At 36.6% G+C, this 21,413-nt stretch overlaps 1 protein-coding gene across 3 annotated transcripts in view; it reads left to right on the top strand.

Moving 5' to 3' along the window:
- LOC135848103 (uncharacterized) overlaps nt 1-21,413 on the top strand; it is a 145,583-nt gene that overhangs the window by 60,666 nt on the left and 63,504 nt on the right. The window contains exon 1 of one of the 3 annotated variants that reach the window (XM_065367890.1): nt 14,671-15,082. The exons of the other annotated variants lie outside the window; for them this stretch is intronic. The gene's annotated coding sequence lies outside the window, so the exon portion shown is untranslated. Of the gene's footprint in view, nt 1-14,670; nt 15,083-21,413 lie in introns of those variants that run through there. 3 annotated transcript variants of the gene reach the window in all.

Here is a 21,413-nt window from a genome sequence, read left to right on the forward strand (position 1 = left end):
AGTGAATTTTTAATCTCGTTCAATTTTTCCAATTTTAAATGTACGTCTATGTATCTTGAGTTTGACGCAATAATTTGCAGTATTTTTCTACGTGTAAGTTGATTTTGCAATTTTTATCCAATTTTGAAACGACACGGCTCCTTGTGATTTTTCCTAAATTAGCTTCTGTTGGTACAAGCATTCTATATACTGTCGAAAGCAAAAGTTGATGTACTGAATCTTCAATTTGCAACTTTTGGATTAGGCAACTCTGGTTCTCCACCTGTAGTCTCTACGTGTACGATTAGGCCTATTTCAAAGATCACTTTCTACGCCTGCTGTATTTTGTATCCTATCTATCTGATGTTGGAACCTAATCGAGATGTCTCTACAGGCGCTAGATTTTTGTAACACGTCGCCATATGGCGCAAAATCTCATGTACCCGGCTCAGGCTACTTAAAATGCAAAAATTTCACCGTCATCAGCCCGAGGTGAGGCTACACGGACGCGAATACGAATACCGAATAAGCCGAATACGCGTAGTAACTATACCTACGTTTCACTATACTAATCCTAATCGATTACCATGTGCGCTCATCTGTGCTCATGCTGCCCTGGCTTTCTGGTGTATGGTAGTGTGGTATAATACAACTACCTACGCATTTTGCCGCCGCACTATACTACCGTATTACAAATAGTGTGTATACGTTCAAATCTAGTAGAATCATTGCCCGTAACCCCTCCTGCGTGTATAGTATACGAGTACAAGAAGAGTTATAATACTACAGCACGTTACACCACGTACATTCATTCTGAAAGAGTCAATTGCTATTTTCGTAACGAACCAGTACACATGAAAAAACAGAGATAAAATGAGCCAAAGACAGAGAGAAACGATACCATCGCGCCGTGGCGACGTACATGTAACTCGTTCGTAGTAAAATATTTACTAAATTGCGTAGGCGAGCTCGTAGTCGTAGTACGTACGTACTACATGTTCCCTTTCGTGGCCGGCCCAACTCTCATAGTCAGCTGAAGGAAGAGTACCAGACGCGGATTGAAAGAAGAAAAAGAAACCAAAAAAATATAATATGGAGTAGAAACCCACTATATGGAATGGAGCTTTACACACTCTACTCTAGGAACTATTTTATAGTAAATTTCCGCGTATTTCGAGATCCCCGGAGACGTATGTAGTAGAGGAGCAAAGGCGTGTAGCTGTACGCAGCATGTAGAGTACCTATTTGGTACATATCGTTAACAGATGCCTAGCTCATTCGGTGATGACTGATGTACGTAGACGTACGACTTACCCCGGTGCCACCGCCGACGACGTCGTCATCGGCTGTCTTTTTTTCTCTCCTTTTTTTACTCCAAAGTACCTTACCTACTCGGTCATGTCATCTGCACGAGTATCGTCGTGTGTACGAATATCTTTTGGTATTTGTAGGTTTTGTGTGTATAGTTGGCCTCCGTCGTCGCCGACTTCCTGGTAATACATATTTGTTGAATGCATGTATACGAGTAGTTCAAAGATGGAGCCATCTTTCTTGGAAATTTTTCTCTTTTGAAGATGCTGATGCTGCATTTGATGGAATTGGCAAGATTTACGTCGGCTGTATGAAACTGATTTAATAATTCGAATAGTTTTCGAAAATTATTTCTATTCCGAGTTTTTGGAGTAAAATTCCATTCTTTGATAACTTTTCTGTGAAGTATTTTTTTCGCGATTTATTCAAAATTGCATCTCAAATCTTAGTTGTTGATGAGAAAGTCTCTAGAAGAAAGTTGTTTTACTGCTTTTATGAATCATTTTCATTTTATGCAGAATATCCTACTGAATGTCTGTTCAAATTCAAAGGATCAGGAGTCCCGATAAAGTCATTTTTTGGCACCAGACAATTATCGACTCGACCACTCTTAAAATGTTGTAGTAATAATGTCGCTAATACGAATCCGTGGTTATTTAACTCAAAATTATCATTTTTTATGAGCACCACGGGTTCCCAAAGTTGCGAATAAAAAATTATTTTAGGAATCACTGACTGAGTATTACATATTTTCAAAGACTTTGTTTGTGTGAAAAATGTACATATGTTTAAATGGGTATAAAAGTTATGCGAGATGATTTTCCCATTTTCGTCATTGGGGGGGGGGGGGTGTCATTTTTGGAAAATTTTGGAACCATCATTTTGAACTTGGCCCTTTGAACCCCGCTAAAAAACTTTTTACAGTTTATTAGTTTCTGAAAGACCTCCATCCTACCGAATTTTGAGCACACGAGGGGACCCGGAACCTCTTGAGGTGTCACACTCCGATTTGAACAGGACCGCGATTTTTAGAAAGAGCATAGTCTAAAACCCCCAAAACCAAATTTTCAGCTGCCCAAGTTCATTTTTCGATTTTTGGCGAATTTTTGAAAATTCAAAATTGACTGTTTTTGGCGATTTATGCTTTTTTTAAAAGTACGTATGTACTTGATCAATAAAAATGGTCAAAATAAGTCCCAAAACTAATAATAATCACCCAAATCCAAATTTCACCATTTCCAGCCGTTCTGGTGCCTCCAGCGTGATTTTTCAATTTCTGCAGAATTTTGAATTTGCTCCAGAATATGAAGTTGGGCAGCTAAAAATCGAGTTGTATATTGCACTCGACCTGTTTAACGAGTTTATCCACATTTAAGCTGATTTTGGGAGTCGCAAATTTCAAAAATTTCCTCACAAACGGTTATCTTTTGGATTTTTTAATTTTGAAAAAAGCTGGTCAAAAAACCACTGTTGAGGTGTCACTTCCAAAATCGGCTCAAATGTAGATAAACTCGTTAAACAGGTCGAGTATAATACACAACTCGATTTTTAGCTGCCCAACTGCATACTCACGCCTTCTGGAGTAAATTCAAAATTCTGGAGAAATTGAAAAATCGCGCTGGAGCCTCCAGAATGGCTGTAAATGCTGAAGTTTGGATTTCGGGGGTTAGTTTTGGACAAAATACAGCGATTCGCGTGAATTTGGAAAATTTTCACACAAACGGGAAACTTTTGATTTTTTGGATTTTTTTATTTTGAAAAAAGCTGGTCAAAAAACCACTCTTGAGGTGTCACTCCCAAAATCGGCTCAAATGTGGATAAACTCGTTAAACAAGTCGAGTGTAATATACAACTCGATTTTTAGCTGCCCAACTTCATATTTACGCCTTCTGGAGCAAATTCAAAATTCTGGAGAAATTTAAAAATCGCGCTGGAGGCTCCAGAATGGCTGGAAATGGTGAAATTTGGATTTGGGTAATTAAATTAGTTTTGGGACTTATTTTGACAATTTTTATTGATCAAGTACGTACTTTTAAAAAAAAAGCATAAATCGCCAAAAACAGTCAATTTTGAATTTTCAAAAATTCGCCAAAAATCGAAAAATGAACTTGGGCAGCTGAAAATTTGGTTTTGGGGGTTTTATACTATGCTCTTTCCAAAAATCGTGGGCCCGTTCAAATCGATGTGTGACACCTCAAAAGGTTCCCTTGTCAGTAAAATTTTGAGCTAGTACACAATAATCCAATTTTTAGATTTTTCGTAATTTCGATATTTTGAGAACCCCCTGGAAAACTAGAAACCTGCAATTTGCGCCAAATGTAACGTTTTGAGATAAGTTTCTTCTTTATTCGTAATTCTGAACCCTTTTTTTTAACCCCCCCCCCTTTAGGCACCCCTAAAAAGGCGTTTATCTGTAACTTTCATAATTGAGCTTTTTTCCTGGGTCAAATTCTGAGATTATACTTTCGTTGAAATCGTGAAAACGTGATTTTAACGTTATTTTAGAAGTTTTTTTTTTGATATTTGACCCAAAAAAGCTCAAATATGGAAGTTATTAGGAAAAATCAACAAAAGCTCGAAAATAGTGTAGAAATTTCTTCAGAAAGCATGAAAACTAAAAAATAATTGGCTTCGGTATCAGATATGTCGTTTTTAATTTTTATTAAATTTCCTCTGTTCCCTGCTTTTTGAATTATAAATTTTCAGAAGCTTTTGCCCTCAATCGCTCAGGCTACTTCTCTTTTCGTCCTAATTGAATTTTCTAGAAAACGACGTCCTTTAAATCTGAAAAATTTTAGTCTAGAAAACCGATTCTCATGTCCAAAGAGTGGCCATAATCGCTTCAGAGTGGCGGTGGGTAATTAAACACAATCCTGATTTGTATTCAGCCATTCTTGAGCTGAAGATAGATCATTTTTTTTTTTTGTAGCCAATCTGGGGGGGGGGAGACGGTGGCAATCACATTTTGATTTTTTGAAACAAAAGTCACTGCGACTAGCAGGTTAGGCAAATGTACGCACACAGGCTGAGGCTGGTCAAGTGTTGCGCAGTTTTCGGATAAAAGGTCTCGTTGTATCCTGAAACACCTGGTATGAGGGCGATAAGAAGACTTTGGGTGCTACATTTGAGGAAGACCTATGACTCTCTCAAATAGATTTATTTCCCAACTGCAGATGGTATAATTGGACAGAACTTGAGACATTTCAACTGAATTCGTCATTTTTTTATCAATTGAAACGCGAGTGTGTAATAAATGAATGTTTTCGTCGAGCTACCTCTGGAAAGTTGGCTCGTTTGAGATGGTCATACCAGCTGAATCCCACTTTTAAAAAAGGTCTGATCCAAAAACTTCCCTAAACTTTCTTCTACCCGTCTCACTTCTCCCTTCTAATTTCTAAAACCTTAAACTCTGAATAGACACAGGTAAAGGTACTCCACTACAACATTATAATTACATGAAATACGCGTGCTAGCCTACACATACTACAACAGTACATAGAGTACCTAAGTAAAGTACAAGTACATCGTATTCGTAACCTAGACGAATCTCTGCGTACAAGGAACGCGTCTCCGTTGTCTTCGTTTCGAATTGTAAAAAGGAAAACCAGTTCAAAGTCGGGTCAAATCACATACAACTTACCGGCCACGCCACCGCCACCGCCCTCGCCCGAGTCACTTGGTAATAATGCAATGAACGCGTATTACTATAGCACATAACCACAACCAGTTCTTTCTATGCATATAGGAATGTGGTGGCGGTAGTTAGTGAATCTTTCTCTCTTTGTGTAAGTAAGTGTATGTCTATGTAGATGTACTACGAGTATAAGAGTATGTACGGTAAATAAGGTGATAGTGTGCTGGGCATAGTTGGGTACCTTACGAGTACCTAGACCTATGGCCGAGCACACTGAGACCCAGAGCACCGGTACATGTACACAGAGTACACACCCATCCCATCGTCATCGTCTTCGTATAGTGTAGTCGGTCGATTGTATAATGTAAAATGAATTTTTTTTTTCAATGCTATGTTGGTATACGAACTAGATGCATAAGTATACATATAGAGAGCTTCCAACTGGAGGAATGTCATTCTAGAGAGGATCGGTACTTACACAGCCTACCACCATAAAGAATCGAGCATTGTACAAAAGGAAACTAAATATACGACATGTCACACTATACATACGTGGATTTCAATGTACATAGTATAAGCAGAAGTATGTAGATGTACCAACAAACGGGCGATAGATTCGAGAATAAAAGAGGAAAAAAATCAAGCATCGGCGCCCGCTTGAGCAAGGACCTTCAAGGTCATGGCGTCGATTCGCGTATTTTATTACGGAAATTACGGCGAGTTTTTAAGACAATAGATGGGCTTGGGCTCGGATTAGAAGAGATTACAATGCAGTCGGATTAAATATACTGTAAATCCATCTCCCCTCATGCCCCTTGATTATCTGGACCATTCGAATGAGACGGCGCCAAAACTCAGCCACGCATTAAAAAAAAGTTCTTTCGAAATCAAATTCCATACTTGTGAGGAGAGGTAAACAATTATTCAATACTTCAAGTTCGAAAGAAAATTTGCTTTGGTTTAGATTTTTCCAATCCAAACCTCGTGAATCAGAAACGTCTGGCGAGAAGAAAACTTTCCTGGTGAAGAGAAGTGGGGGAGGGGTTGTAGCACAAAAATTGAACTTGAAGCCAAAAATGTGATTTTTTTTCAAAATAAGAGCGTTATGATCAACTATTAATGTAAATCTCGACTGTAATAAAGCTTAAAACAATATTTTTCTTGAACTAAGGTATGAAATATTTTCAATTTTTCCCTCTTAAGAGTGTTATTTTTGCAGACAATTTTTCAGAAAAATTTGAAATTTTCCAGCTAGAATGAATTTTGGAAAAAGGGAAGGATTAGATTTCAAAAAAACGTGAACTTTTTTTGAATTGACGATGACAAATGATTCAATCAGAAATTATTTCAGCTAGAATGCTATTTCGGAGAGGGAAAGGGGAGGTTTCAAAAACGCGTGATAATCAGAAAGTTTACAAACCAGATGATGACAAAAGATGCTAAAAAGTCACCTATTTTTGGTCTTGTTTCGAAATTGGTAACATCCTAGTTGAAAATTGTTATAAATGATTCCAAAAGGTTATTTATGATCAAAATTCCAACTTATTAAACTGAAATTTATACCTCCCTCCTCCTATCAGAGTTTCAAATTCATTTTGAAAATAAATTGTACGTCATGCGGATGTTTTTGTCAACAAAAACTCGGTAGAGGTATTTATTTCTACGTATATTCATTTCAACTTTCACCCATTTTTCTGGGGTTGGATTGACAAAATCTTGAAATTATTTTTGAGTTTTTGTGTTTTGAGGAGAGCAAACAAGTTTTCCCAATCGGCAGAAAAATTTCGAGTCCAAACAAAGCTACAAATACGCGGAAAAACAAGCAAAAATACCCCCTTCTCTAAGCCAATACTGTGTAAATAGTTTTAGCCCATTCTTCGGAAATTCTATAATGGAACAATTTTGATCAAGAATGAAAAAAATTCATATTGTTACTTTATTGAACTAGCTTCAAAAAAAGTACTGGAGGCTTCAGAACGACTCAAAACCACCTCAAAATGAATTGGCAAAATTGAAAACACAATGCCCTTGCTTACCAAATTTTAGCCTTCATAACTAATGGGATCATGTGATGTGGTAATGAAGTTTTGAAAGAATTGCAGCAATTCCTAATACCACTTTTATGGTTCTATTGAGTAGTTAAAATTTACAAATCGCTTATTTTCGTAGAAAACTCGTGTTTTGAAAATGTTTTCTTCTGTAATATTTCGCCTTAATTATGCCAAATCATCAAAAAATATCATTTCCGAAACTGGGGACATTTTTTGAAATACAGTGGTGCCATTTTTTCAATACTTACTGCCAATTTCAAAAAATAATAGTATATTACACAACGAGGGCCGAAAAAGTGATTTTTGACGAGGGTGAGGTTTGTGACCCGAACGAAGTGAGGGGAACAACTCACACGAGTTCAAAATCACTTTTTCTCCGAGTTTAATGAAGTAATTTTTCCTGAACGAGGGTGGAAAGTACTTATTTTTACATCCGAGCGATTCTCGCGAGGTTGGAAAAGTAGTACTTTTCACCCCTAGATAGGAAAAAAAAATTTGTCAAGTTTTGGGTTATTTTTCTCGTTTTTTTGAAATTAGAAATGATGACAAAAAAATTAGCGCCTTGTATTCTTAAGTCTTCCACCAGTTTCAAAAATAATATCTTGATGTTGGCCCAATTGATACGAAATATTTGAGATACAAACATTTGGTTACAATCCTTCAGTTTTTTTCGCGATTCGTAGCTCCATCTAAAAAGATTTTTTAGATGAAATTTCAACTCCTTCTCCATCTTCCCCCTTTCGTGAAAAATCAACTCGTAAACAAAATGTTGAATCATACGAGTATATGTACACTTCAATCACTTTCAGGCTTTCATTTTCAAAAATTAAAAAAAATTCAAATTTTTTCAATAAATTTTTCGAGTGTACCACTCCAGTATGGATGGCCCTGGGTTAAAAATATTCCCAGTAAGTAGCCAAAAAGACAGAAGAAAATTTTCTCGTGTCTCTTTGGTTCTGGTTCCCATTATCATTTTTCTACCGATGTTTAAAACTTCGCGATTTTTCAACAAAATTGGTATTTTTTTGATCATTGAAAAAAAATAATTATAATAATACAATTTTTTCACTTCTTCCTTAGTTTTGCACCAATTGAGTATAGCGATTTTGGAAACTTCATTGGTAGTGTGAAACTCATTATCGGTTATCATTCAGACTCTTCAGTCCTTGGATACTCCAGAAAATCAAGCCAGGACCAATTGTCTCTCTGCTCCCTCCTCCCTGCATGTCCCACTCAAAATTTTAGAACAAATTGCTTCCCGAAATCTTTGACTGGGAAACAGTTCCAAACTGAAGAAGTTACAACGTTCAAATTCAAAATACTCGAAAATGAAATTTTCTTCGGCATAACTTTTGAAGACTAACGTAAAAAGGTCCTTCTGCAAAATAATTCATCTTCTGAATAGATAAAGCTATAAACAATCTGAAATTTTTGAAAAAAAATTTGAAAATTTCAAAAAAAAAAAAAAAAAATAGAAACAATCGGGAATTGAGTTATTTGACTGTGTTTGAATCGTATAGATTTTGATACACAATTTTGTCCCTGCAGTCTGAAGATTATGCAAACGTATTCACATTTACTGAACAAATGTTGCATATTTTCTAAATGGAAGGCCTTCCTTCTTCCCTGAAACACACTGTATGAATGGCTGCTATCATTTAAGCAAACAGCAAGTATGCTTTTCATTCCTAGTGACCATCTACAATTATTTCCTAGAATGATGATGACTGATGAGTTATTTCCATGCATAAGGAGAGGGTGTGGATATGGTATATTTTCTTCTCAATACGGATCAGATTTTTGGTTCTTAGAACTCGTTTTTTCATCTATGTAGTATTGTAATTCTAAACCTGATAAAATCGAATGAACAACGCTCAAAATTTATCCAAACAATTCCATATCTCCCCCCCACTTCCTACCCTCTCCCTGAGCATTTTTTTGGCGCGACAAGCGAATAAGTTGTAACGAGTTGCGATTCTTTTCAACGTAACGAGTACGAGAAAGAGAATTCAACCGAAATACTCGTAGATAATCTTACTATACGCGAATTATCTTTGATTAATTACGTTTATGTGTATATTAGTGACGCTTCGATAACTACGCGAATACGAGGAAAGACGAGGAAAGGTGTTGGTACTTGGACTTACGAGAACACGTTGTTATCCTATTCGTCTAGTAACCTTTGCAAAAAGAAAATTACAAGTATATCGATAAAGAACCCATTTATCCCGATGGTCTTTGTTTGGTAATTTTTTTTTCATGCGAAAAATTTCCCAATTACGGTAGCTCTCCACCAAACGATAGATTAATCGTTGATTCGCGCCTTATCAAACGATAGGTAATTAATTACCGCCGCCGTGTAGTGTACGTATACCAGGGAAGGACGTAAGAGCGGGGTGAAAAACTATCTATTTTACGATGATATCATCGCGTATTAGTTATTTAAATGCGAAAGATTACGATAAATTATATTGACTCCTATATGTACTTACACCTTATACTATACCTAATAGTAGAATCTAATTAAAGAAATAAAAAAAAATCGCGAGTACGGCGAAGCTGATGGCAAGGAGGGGAGCTGTGGAGGCTGTATAGCTTTTAAAAGAACATGTGTATTTGTAAGTATACGCGAGAACATGATAATTTATATTATACGATCGCCTATCGTATTATTAAACCGTCGACGAGGTATCGATTATTAATACAGAAATAATATTCGACGAAGAGAGAGAAAGAAAGAAAGATATACGTGAATCGAAAGGCATATTTTTATGCGTATACGATGAAGAAAACACATGCACATTGTAATGTAAAATAAAGAAAAAATCGTTCGAAAGAAAAAAGCAAATACGATGGAACTGGCCCTTGGGAGGGAAAAGGGCAAACACATGCACGCGTGAAAAAATTACCGCTTTTGATCCTCCGAAAACGAAAGGGCGGGCGGCAGGGAAGTGAGGACGGAAGGAAGGAAGAAAGGAAGGAAGGAAAAACACAACCGGAGCTTTTTACGTCACCGCACCTCGCCTTATCTCAGCTGGTACAATATGAGTCAAGGTCACCGAAGGGTTGAGACAGCGAGGATTCGGGTCGGGTGTCGCGGGCCAAGGGAGCCAGGCGGGGTGCTGAGTCTACGCGCGTTCGGAGAGTTTTGCTTCCCTCATTCAACATTTTGCCTGTTGTACGCGACTCGTATACGTGTACGTAGATTTCTAAAATAGAACTTATCGGCGTATCACCCCCCCCCCCCCGCTACACCACCCTTTGCCCGTAATCTGCCCCGGTGGCCTTTTACCTCGCCCCTCGCTACCCGAAAAAGTCGTTTCTTTAAGGACGAAAATGCGTCAATGAATGAACCAACCAATGGCTAAACAGCTTGACTTTGGTTTCTATGACGATGTTTTTAGAGTACAAGTGCGGCGGTGTTCGTCGTCGTTTTCGCCCTTCAACCCCCCACACCCCCCACCCCTTCCTCGTCCCTTCGTATTTTCTGGCTGCGAACAATTTTCTCGCGCTGTGGCTGTGTATGTATTTGCGAAAACGCTGCGATGTCAGATTTATATGCCTATGGTTTGTTGTACAGGTGCCGGAGTGATGTTGGTATTTTGCTGGGGTCTTTTATGAAAATGCCTAAAAAATGAAATTTGTGCTTGAGAGTACTTTAATCTTAGGTATTTTTCAAAACGCTTGACTTGATTTTGAAAAAAAATTCAAGATCGAAGAAATTTATGGTAGGCGTTGATGAGCTGATCAATTTTTTCTATGAAAACATTGCGTGAGTTGGATATGTTGAAGAAATTTTCATTAAAGTTGGTGTAAATATGACTAAAACATTTTCTAGGATATCACCTCTAAAAAAATTGTTTGTTTGAAGTGAGAAAAAAAACGAAAATGGAGCGAAATAAATTTTAGCCTCTTCATTATTTTTTATTGCACTTGTTAACAATTTATCGATTAATTATTTGATATTCTACTTCATTTAAATGTAAGTTAATCATTCGACGTGGATTTTTTCTTAGAAATTGGTATGAAAACACGTACACCTGTCAATAAATTGGATAGAGAGGTTACCTTCTTCATTCCTAGTATCTAATCTTTTTTTTTTTTTTTTGATTGCCTATCCAAGTATAAAATTTACTGAGAAATTAAATTTTGAATTTTTCGTGTGAAAAATGGATGATATGCCTTGCCTACCTACTCACTTTTTAGATAGGATGAGGAGATTCGCATGTTTGAGAATGATTCCAAGATATTGAATTTTCCCGCATTCTTTGATAAAATCTTACACTCTTTTTTACCTCTTTTTAATGGGGGGGGGGGGGGATGAATAACTAGGAAATTATTCGTAACATTCTAACATTTTATGCAAAATTGAGGTGTTTTGTGATTTGAAAATCTAAATGGTGGTTATATTGAAAAAATACGAAAAAAATCTGCAATCTTTTTTTACGGTTCTGAAAGGAGAATTAATGTAAAATATTTTTTTCTAGGGGAGGGGAGCTGAAGAATTACGAAGCCCTCTTATTTTAAGAAAAAAATTTAAATTAACAATGTTTTTAGGTAAAATAATTTCTGGCGAGAGAAATAAAATTGAATTCTTATTATTACTACAATTTTTTCCCAAGTAACAAATTTTTCGCAGATTGAAAAATTATTAAAAATTTTCATGTGCTTTTTAAATCACTTCTCGAACCGTGAAAATTTTTGACCTTTCGATTTTTGCTCAAAATTTGGAAAATGTTGGAAAATTCAGATTACATAAATTTAGCCCATGAATTTTAAAAGTGTTCAAAATTAATCGCAAATGAGGGTTTGCATCTTATTTTCAACTTTCTGATCGAGTGTTTGTCCCTAGCTTCAAACTGTTTTTCACCCTGTAATATTTTTCGAATGATTCAAGTTTTAAAAAATACCATCCAAAAGATTCTGATAAAGTTCAACATTCTCAACATTTTTCATGTGATTGAGGTGATCCTCTCACTTCTCGTATCAGTTTGTAGCCATATACCTTCGATTTGAAATGGGACCACGATTTTTGGATAGATCATGATGTGAAACCCCCAGAACCAAAATGTTAGCTACCCAAATTAATTTTTCGATTTTTAACGAATTTTTGAAAATTTGAAATTGACCATTTTCAGCAATTTATGCTGTTTAAAAAAATATTTAATCATAAAAATCACCGAAATTTGTCCTGAAACTAATATTAAATTTATCGAACTGAATTTCACATCATTCGGTCATTCTGGAGGTTCCAGCCCAATTTTCAATTTCTCCAGGAGGCGTGAAAGTCAATTTCGGTAGTTGAAAAATCGAGTTATGACATATTCTCGACTTTTTCGAAGGGTTTATCCAGATTTTAGCAGATTATTTCGAAGTGGGCATTTTATGTGTGTTTTTTTTTACCCAAGATATTTTTAAAGAATTGGAAAAATCCAAAATTTTCTGTTCGTATGGAAATTTTTGAAATTTTCTCGGATAGCTTTTAGTCCAGAGGCAATACTGCAAGTAACGAAATTTGGTATATTGCATAAAAGGGCCCCCAAAGGAAATTTTCAAACAGGAGGGTTCAAAGGGAGTTTGGCCCCCCATTTTTCAAAATTTGTTTACCTGGTCTTTCTTGGTGTCATTTTCATCTTCACCTAATTCAACCTTCGACGAAAAATCGATTTGGAGGTCCTGGTGCATCATACCAAATTTCATGATTCTATCATGAAATGCAGTTTATCCCCCCCCCCCCCTGGAAATTGTAATTCGCTACTGAACTATTGTATCGTCTAAAACCATCTCTCATATCTAAATTTCACCATTTTGAGTCATTTTGGAGCCTTCAGCGTGATATTTGATTTCTCTAGAATTTTAAAATTTTTCCAGAAGGTGTGGGAATTAATCTGGACTGCAAAAACAAGAAGAGAGCTGATCAAAAAACACCCTTGAAATGTTGGCCTGGAAATCAGCTCAAATGGAGATAACACTTCAAACGGGCTTTGATAAGAAACCTAGCCTCAACTCTGTGTTTAGCTGCCCAAATTAATCTTCCCGTCTTCTAAAGTAACTCAATGAAATTCGATTAGAGGAAATCGATATTAGTTTCAAGACAAATTTGTGTCATTTCAAGATGTCTGTCTACGGGTCATCAAAGTCATCCTTTTGGCCAAAAATTGAACACAATTGCCAAAAATTGATCAAATATGTATACTATTCTCAAAATTATTGAACGATAATTTATCAAAAATCAAATGCAGAAATTATTATGAAAATTATTGTCGAATTGTCCTTCCAGTTACTGAAAATTACAATCTAAATAGGTGAAAAAATCAGCATAATTCAGCAAAATGTTGAGAAAACTGCCTGCAAATTTGTTAAAATACTATAAAAATTATTTAAATTGCCTGAAAAAACTTGTCAGTCACCAAAATTGGTAGAATTTCAATGATAAAATGATAATATATTATAGTGTCATAAACTCTGAAAATGTGAGAAATTCTGGCATGATGGAATTTTTTCACTTTTTTTTTTAGTGATAAGCGCGAAAAATTCTATAAAAATCACCCATCGTAGTTGAATTTCAAACTTGACTAATTTTTCAAAAAAAAGTTGTCCAAAAATGAAAATTTGGTCATCCAAATTTCATCAAAACGCGATCCTTACTTATTCATTTTTTTTGATTTAGTAGACACCTTGATTTTTTATATCTGTTTTCTATTTATGGAGATTTGAGAAAAAAAAAATTGAAATAAAATTTGTCCATTCATCAACGATTTTTGAAGGCAGGGAGGAAATGAACACAATTTATAAATCATGAAATGAAACTATTATTTTCTCATGACAAAAATCTACTTCAGGAGTTGAGTGGGGGGGGGGGGGCGGGTCAAGCCTAGAACACTCCACATTCAGGACCATCCATCATCTCGTCCTGTATCGTATCGATTTTATCAACCTATCGTAATGAATATTGACCTCTTTCCCATTTTAGAAACTTCCAGCTCGCTGATCTTTTTCAGGAGTCGTGAAAACGCAAATTTTTTCTGTACTAATTTAAGTGACCAAAAATCCTACACACCTATTATTATACGTCAATTCACAGACAAACTTGGCAACATGGCAAAGGCTCGTTTGCGTACGGTACACACTATACACAGTCGTAGTCGTCGTAGTCGTACACATTTTAAATTGGGACCTTTTTCAAGGAGGAAAGTACTCACACAGCTTGCCTCCTGCGTTTCACCCACCCGCATACTCTCGTTCACATTTTCATTAAACTTTTACCCCAGACTCAGCCCCGCGTATCGAATATCGTAACGTTTTCCTTCCACCGCTTCTTTCTCTTTCTGCGTGTGCTGGGAAAACGCCCGACTTTCCCTAGCTTTTCCTTTGTATTACGCGGTACTACCGTTGGAACCTGGGACCGGGGGGTGGATCGGTGGTACCATTCATTAGTTGGGTGTTGAGTTTGCCATGTTGGTGGATGTGTGCGTGTGTCTTGTGTAAGGTGTCGTACGTGTACGCGAATCGGGCTTTTCTTTAATGGGGGTTGTAGAAATAGCCTCGTTTCGCCTCTCAACCTGTACCGTGTCTCTCCGGTTCTCTTTCTCTTCTACACCCTTGGGACGGTTTGTGGAGGCGCGACGCGACGCGGAGCGGCGTACTCGTATTTTCAACAGTTGAAAAATTCCATCACACGAGTATTGGTTTGGTTAGTACTATTACGAGCGACGCTTCTGGTGCTGCTGGTGTCGCGTACTATTTGTCAAACTTTTTCCCTTCGAGCTTGTGTGTCTCAGTCGTAGTGGAAATTTTTTTCGACGGTGCACGAGTTTTTGTATTTTTTCGCTTCACCGTTAACGGAGAGTGGAAAAAGCTCTGTTTTTTAGCCGAGTCCGACGTGAATTTTTGTCTCGTTTTGCGAGAAATACGCTGTACTTTTTTATTTTGTTGGTTGTGTTGTGCGAAAACTTTTCTCCTTCGACGTTGACCTTTTTTTTACCATCTTCATTTTCGAGAAGTATTTCTTCGCGACGATTGATTATATTCTGACTTGGGTGATCGCTGGATTGAATGAAGCTTAGAAATCGCTCGGAGAGTAAATTCCAGGATATTCTGATTTATTGTAAGTAGTGTCTTTTTGCATAGTTTTTTGATATGTGAATTTTTGCAGTAGAGTTAAAAATAGAGAAAAATGTAGTGTTTTTCATCAAAGTCTGCTTTCGATAAGATTCCATAATACCCAGTATATACCGGCGATATTGAGTATTAAAATCAGCTGATCGAACAGCTGATAATCGAGGCGAATGTTGATTATCGTATAATGTGTATGGGTTCATTGGTTATGAAGTAATATAGGTACATTAGTGCGTTTGCCAATAATTCGTGTGTATGTTATGCATGTTACTTTGATATACTCGCTTATGATTCCAGCGATAACAATTGCTCGATATGTTCCTGGTAGAAATTTTTTTTGCAGGATCGTTCTTTACAGAGTGCATAAAATATGTAATAAGTATATTTTTGATGTTATTACGATGTGTTACTCGGAGAAAAAAATAGTGATCTGATAATTACATTCGGAGGAAAGGTTGCTGAAATTCGAGGAAAATGTGTTTAAAAACAAAAACGACCCGAGAAATGAAGGACTGAGATGAGGGGGTGGCTGGTTCATTCTTCTTTGAATTAAAAAAATTAATTTTTTTTGTAAAATGCAAAAATTGTAAAAAATGAAGGAAAAATTGAATTTTTCGCAAATTTTTTTTGTTGGTGGAGGTAAAAGGAAGGAAAAATGGATGGGGGAGGGTAAAAACTGGTATAGGTAATTTAAATGTTTTTCTTCAAAATAAAGTATGGGGGGGGTAACGGTACAGGTGAGACAGCGATTTAAGGAAAGTTGGTACTAAGAAAACTAACAACGGAGTTGGTAATTCACTTTTTTAGAAACTGAAAATAATTCATTTCCAAATTTCCGTTCTTATTTCCTCAATAATTTTTGACAATTTTTTTTTTTTTGCTTTGTGAACTCATTTTTTTCAAAATTTTATTTCCAATTTCGATTTTTTGGTGACTAAAAATTTTGTTTCACGCTCTTGGAATAATCCTGGCTTTGCTACCGGGGGGGAGGGGGGAGATATCGACATCAGCCGTTTTTCAATTTTTTAAATCTCTGCTTTGAAGTCAGAATTCAATATTCATAAATTTTGCATTTCGCAAATTGTTTTTCGTCTTAGGAAGGTATCTTATTTCAAGTTGCAAACAATTTTTGAACCGGAGGCAAACCAAATCGAAAGAGGATGTAAAAATATCCCTCTAGTCAAAATTTCAAACACTCGAGTTCATTTTTAGAGTTTTTGGAAGATTTGAGTCAAATTTCAATCAAAAAAGTAAAAATTGAAAAATTCCCTCTCATTTAGCTGGAAAACTGGAAGTTGGTTTGTTTGTCTCTTTTTTAGGTCTCTCGGAGGGGATGGAAACGGGCTCTAGCCGTTTCCAGTAGTTCTGGAAATTCCAGCAGATTTTTAATAATTGACATTTCTTAAAATTTTACCACATTGTTGGCAAACTGAGTTTAGTTCATTTGCATTCTACGAGTATTTTCGACATGCTGAGTTGCCTTTATAGGTGGTTTTAGGCTGTTCTGGAGCCTCCAGAGTAGTACTTTGGAAATTCCAATCTTCCAAAAAAAGTGCTCTAAAACGAGTCATCTCACTCTTACAGAAGGAATGTTTCTGTCTCTTATGTAGTCATTTGAGCATGATTTTTACTAATTGGTCTCTTTTATTAAAGGGATCATTCCAAGTAGGTCATTGACTTCTGAAAATTGTTTAAAAAATTACCCAAATTATTTCCTTTTTTTTTTTTGAAAAATGTTCCCAATCTGAATTTTTGAATTTTTGTAAAATTCTGCATTTTTTTGTGGAATTAGATCGTTTGTTGTTGAAAAATGCTGGCGGAATATTCAAATGCATTTTTTTTGCTTCAAATATTTGGGGTGTTCTTGGAAAATTCGAAATACGTAGCGTTTAAAAATACATCTTTAGACTAAATTTTATACGCTAAATTTCGTTTTTGAATTTTTGACAAATTTTGGAAATTCCAAGTTGGGATTTTTTTTTTGTTTTGAAAAATCTAAATTTGATTAAATTGCAGTAGAATGCTGGTTCTCGACCTGTTGAGTGGGGGTGGGGGGGGGGGAATTTCAATAGAGCATAAGGCGCATTTTGAATTTTTGAAGTTCGGAAAAATACCATAAGTTTAAGAATTCAATGGGAAAAAACAGAGATTTCGAATGTGTATTTTTTCCAGTAATGTTGGTGAATTTTGCGCATTTTTGGGCAATTTTGTTTGTAGGTTTCAAATGTTTTGAACAAACCTTGACCGTTTAGTTGCAATTTTGCCACACGTTTTCCAATATTTCAGGGCTTGGCGCATTTTCGTTCAAGTTTTCCAATATTTTTCCTGGAGTTTGTAGGTGTAGAATGGACTGGACTCGATTCTGTTGCATTTTTTTTCGGTACCAACTTCAAAAAAATTATAAAATTTTAGCCTTTAGCCTCAATTTAATCAAATTTTGGTTTTTTCATAGAAAATAGGGCAGATTTGAATTTTTAAAAATCCGCCAAAAATCTAAAAACGAAATTCAACGCTTGAATGTCTGCTGGGTGGGGGGGGGGCTGTGTGTAAAATCAAGTATCATGATTTCATGAGTTTATGTAATTATCCATTTCACTTGAAAAAATCTATTTCTATCATTTTATTTCTGATACTGGGCTATCCAAAAGTTTTGGGGAAGTGTTCAACGCCAGTGCTCACCCTGTTTAGAGGGTCCTTTGAGTGAACAGGGTCGTATCGACTTGTACTGCGACTGCTGTAATGTCCACGTGAAATTCACTTGTATCTGTCTACCTGTAATATAATATTTGGCATAGAGAATCGTAAACACCATAACAATAGCTCATTGTAAACGATTGCCAGGCTTTGTATTGAATATAGTAGTAAGCAACTGTCGATGCCGAATTGCCGATACCGCCTCTTCGCACTTGACTGTATCCACCTCATTATTGGATATATTGCTTGGTCCCGGTGCTAACGTATTCACGTACAACTCTAATGTACTTACTATGCATTTACAATAGCCGCCCAAAATATCCTACTACAAGAGACGTACATTTCATACTTATTATAAACTATAGGCAAGGCAATGCCTGTGTATTCGGTACAAGTACCACTCTATGTACGCCACTCGCGATTAAAGGCGACGACTATACCAGAATGGAATGTCGTATAACGCGTATCGGCGGCAATGGTGCGGGGGCATTGGAGTTTTTACTTTTGTATGCGTTTGGTTTGGTACGTCTAATTCACAATATATACTCTATGACTGCATCTTCCATCAGCGGCAGTCGAGTCGCCTCGTTCATCTTTTCAAAGTGTCTGTATAAGTACAACTTGAACAATGGTAAATGGGCATTGTGTATCATGAAGAGGTGTGCGTAGATCTACAGACTGAAAAAAAGAGATGAAAGATGGCGCTGGATCATTTTTTTTTTGTCTTTTTCTATTCCATTGTAAGATTACGCATAGCCAAAGGTATGGGATGGGCGGTATTATTATAGGTGCTTCTGTTTGGTAATGTTGCACTGGATGTCTCAGGAATCTCTGGTGTGAGGTTAATTTGATGAAATAATCTATGTTTTGGAAATATTGGAACCAGGAATTCAATATTCATCAAGGTTGGAAAGTTCTGCCATTCCCACTCCCTCCCACTTAGAAAAAACTCCATGTCCATAAGTGCTGGGGTTCAAAAAAGTGGTTTAGGGTTGAGAAGTCCAAATTCTGACTAGACACATCTACAGTACTCTCTGAATCAGGGTGCTCAATATATCCTTCAGGGCAGGAAAAATACTCGTACTTCTTTTTGTCCGATAGACCTTTTTTTTTCAAAAAGTTTGAGCAAAAGTCATCCTTTTTGTCTGAATGTCCTTCTTTTTTCAGAATTTTCAAAAATGTCTTCTCTTTGAAGGTCCATATTTCCTCTCGAGGTTCTTCTCCAGAGCTTAAATTTTTTCTGGATGACTTTCAACTCGAGTTAGGCCCCCTGAAGGAGTCATTTAAAGAGGAAATCAGTCTCATCGAGTCGAAATTCATCAAAACCATACCGGATTTCTGAGACATACTGTACGTTACCAGAACCACCAAAACGTGCTGCTCTTCCTGCACCTCGTTCATTCCATTATGCACCATAAAGGTACCTATATTCCATTACTTGGCCCAACTGTACGACGTGTACTATGACTAGAGGAACCACCGCTGCTGCCGTCCTGCCAGCAACAGCAGCCATCGTATTATCGAGTAAAAGAAAAGGTTAGTCGATTACAGTGGCGGTAGCGCGGCGTGTTCGCGTATGACGCAAGCGGTGTACTGTACATGTACAAAAGACTAGGTACGTGTTGGTAATGCGGTATACACTATACAGAATACACCTCCACCATGTGTTCTCCATCTTTGGCTCTTTCTCTATCTATGGCACCTATATACTATCTATAGTATATAGCCATTAAACGTACGTACACCACAGTGCTATACGTATGGGTTGGGTGTAGAAAAACGTACGAGTATACCATACCACGCTGCATATACAATGAACGAATACGAGTACACACCGAGCATCGAGGTACCTACAGGCGGAAAAAATTGCTAGTCAATGAATACAAGATGGATCGTGTTACGAATTACGAATTAGGATACATGGGGACACCTCACACACACACACTCTTACTATACCATAAACATCGACGCATAGATACGCGAAAATACACATACGTAGGTACGTACGAGTAGCTGGGTACTTCACCGACTTCAACGTTGCGGTGGCATTTCCCAAAATCGATTCCCTTCCGTTTACCCTTCGTATTTGACGCCTCCGCTTTGGCGATGCTCACCTTATTAAGTCGTATGGTGAGCTGTACACCTCAGATGTGTACCTAGCGAGGTGTATCGGAAGCGGGAAGAGCAAATATGGGTGCAAAGGCTGCTCACTACGGGAAGGGATGTTCAGTGGTGGGTGGGAGAAGTGAAGAGGGTGATTGTGAGGTTGGGTTGAGAGAGTTTCTAATTCATAGCTCCCTTGGTTGACGGAAGTAGAAAAATTCGCCAATGAAAGTTTCGCGTAATTGATGGGGTGTCTCGAATGCAAATGTCATTCGATTTTCATCGTGAGTAGGGTAAATACGAGACAATTTTGTGCTATTTATATTTCATTTTACTGCGTTCAATTTCTTCGACTATGATTTCTTATTTTTCTCTTATTCTTTCTAAGACTTTTTTTGTGGGTCACGAAGTCCTTTCATGAGATCTTTAGTAGCCTTCAGTGACACCATCTTTCAAAGGCTGACTGCACTCATGGTGCAAGGTGCATGTTTCACAAGAATACATCAGAACTGTCCATAGATATCTGTGCATAATCCTTTTTCTGAGGCTCAGGTCGATTGTTCGATTTCCAAGCACTTTGTGTATAAGTTGTTTAATGCAGTGTTCTAGCCATACCAATTTGTGATTTTTTTTATGTCTTATTTTCAATCTCCTTAATTTATTTGTGTTGATTTCAAGTCAATTCATGAAGCTTCCAGCAAATTTCTCTACTCACCACTAGAAAAATTTTTTAACTAGAACTCTCCGATTTGAACGAAATCAAGCTAAATTGAAAGATTATGTTTTAAAACTCATGCAACTCGAATTTCAGATCCTAAAGGTTATTTTTGGATGTTTGGTGGATTTTTGAAAATTAAAAAAATTCTTAAAATTTTTTCCAAATCCAAGGAGATTTTTTTTTTTTAATTCAATTGTTTTAAGCAAAATGAGCCAGTGTAAATGTTTTTTAACGTCGATTCAACTCCCACATCAACAACTACTAGTTTTGCGGATTCCAGAAACCATCCCCCGAAGCCATGATCCCTTTATTTTCACCATCCCAAATGACCATTTTCTCGAACGTTTTTTTCCCAACTACTAAATTTTTGAATCAGATTTCCCAAATTGATATACCCAGAACGATCATTCTCTTGAATGAATTTTTTGCAATCTACTTTCCCAGTGTAAGAATTTCTTGCAATTTTAGAGCTTCAAAACAAGGATTGTAGGCAAGGCTTTCTTGATGAAAAACAAGACTTACCCGCAATTTGAATTTTTTTGTGATTTTGTCAAACTGAAAGTAATTTTTAGGCAAGTTATGATAAGAAAAAAGGTATTTTTAGAATTTTGGCAAAAAAACTGGATTTCTTGATAATTTTCATCAAAAAACAGGGTTTTTTGAGGCAGTTTTTCAAAAAAGTAGGTGTCTTTTCTTACGTTTTTTCAATTTTTTTTTCAAATGTTGATTAAAATTCACCTACAATTTATTTTTATTAAATACAAATTTTTTTCAATGTTGACGAAAAAACAGATTTTTTTATCAA

This window comes from Planococcus citri, chromosome 5 (genome assembly GCF_950023065.1).
Source record: "Planococcus citri chromosome 5, ihPlaCitr1.1, whole genome shotgun sequence".
In the NCBI taxonomy this organism is placed as follows: Eukaryota; Metazoa; Arthropoda; class Insecta; order Hemiptera; family Pseudococcidae; genus Planococcus; species Planococcus citri.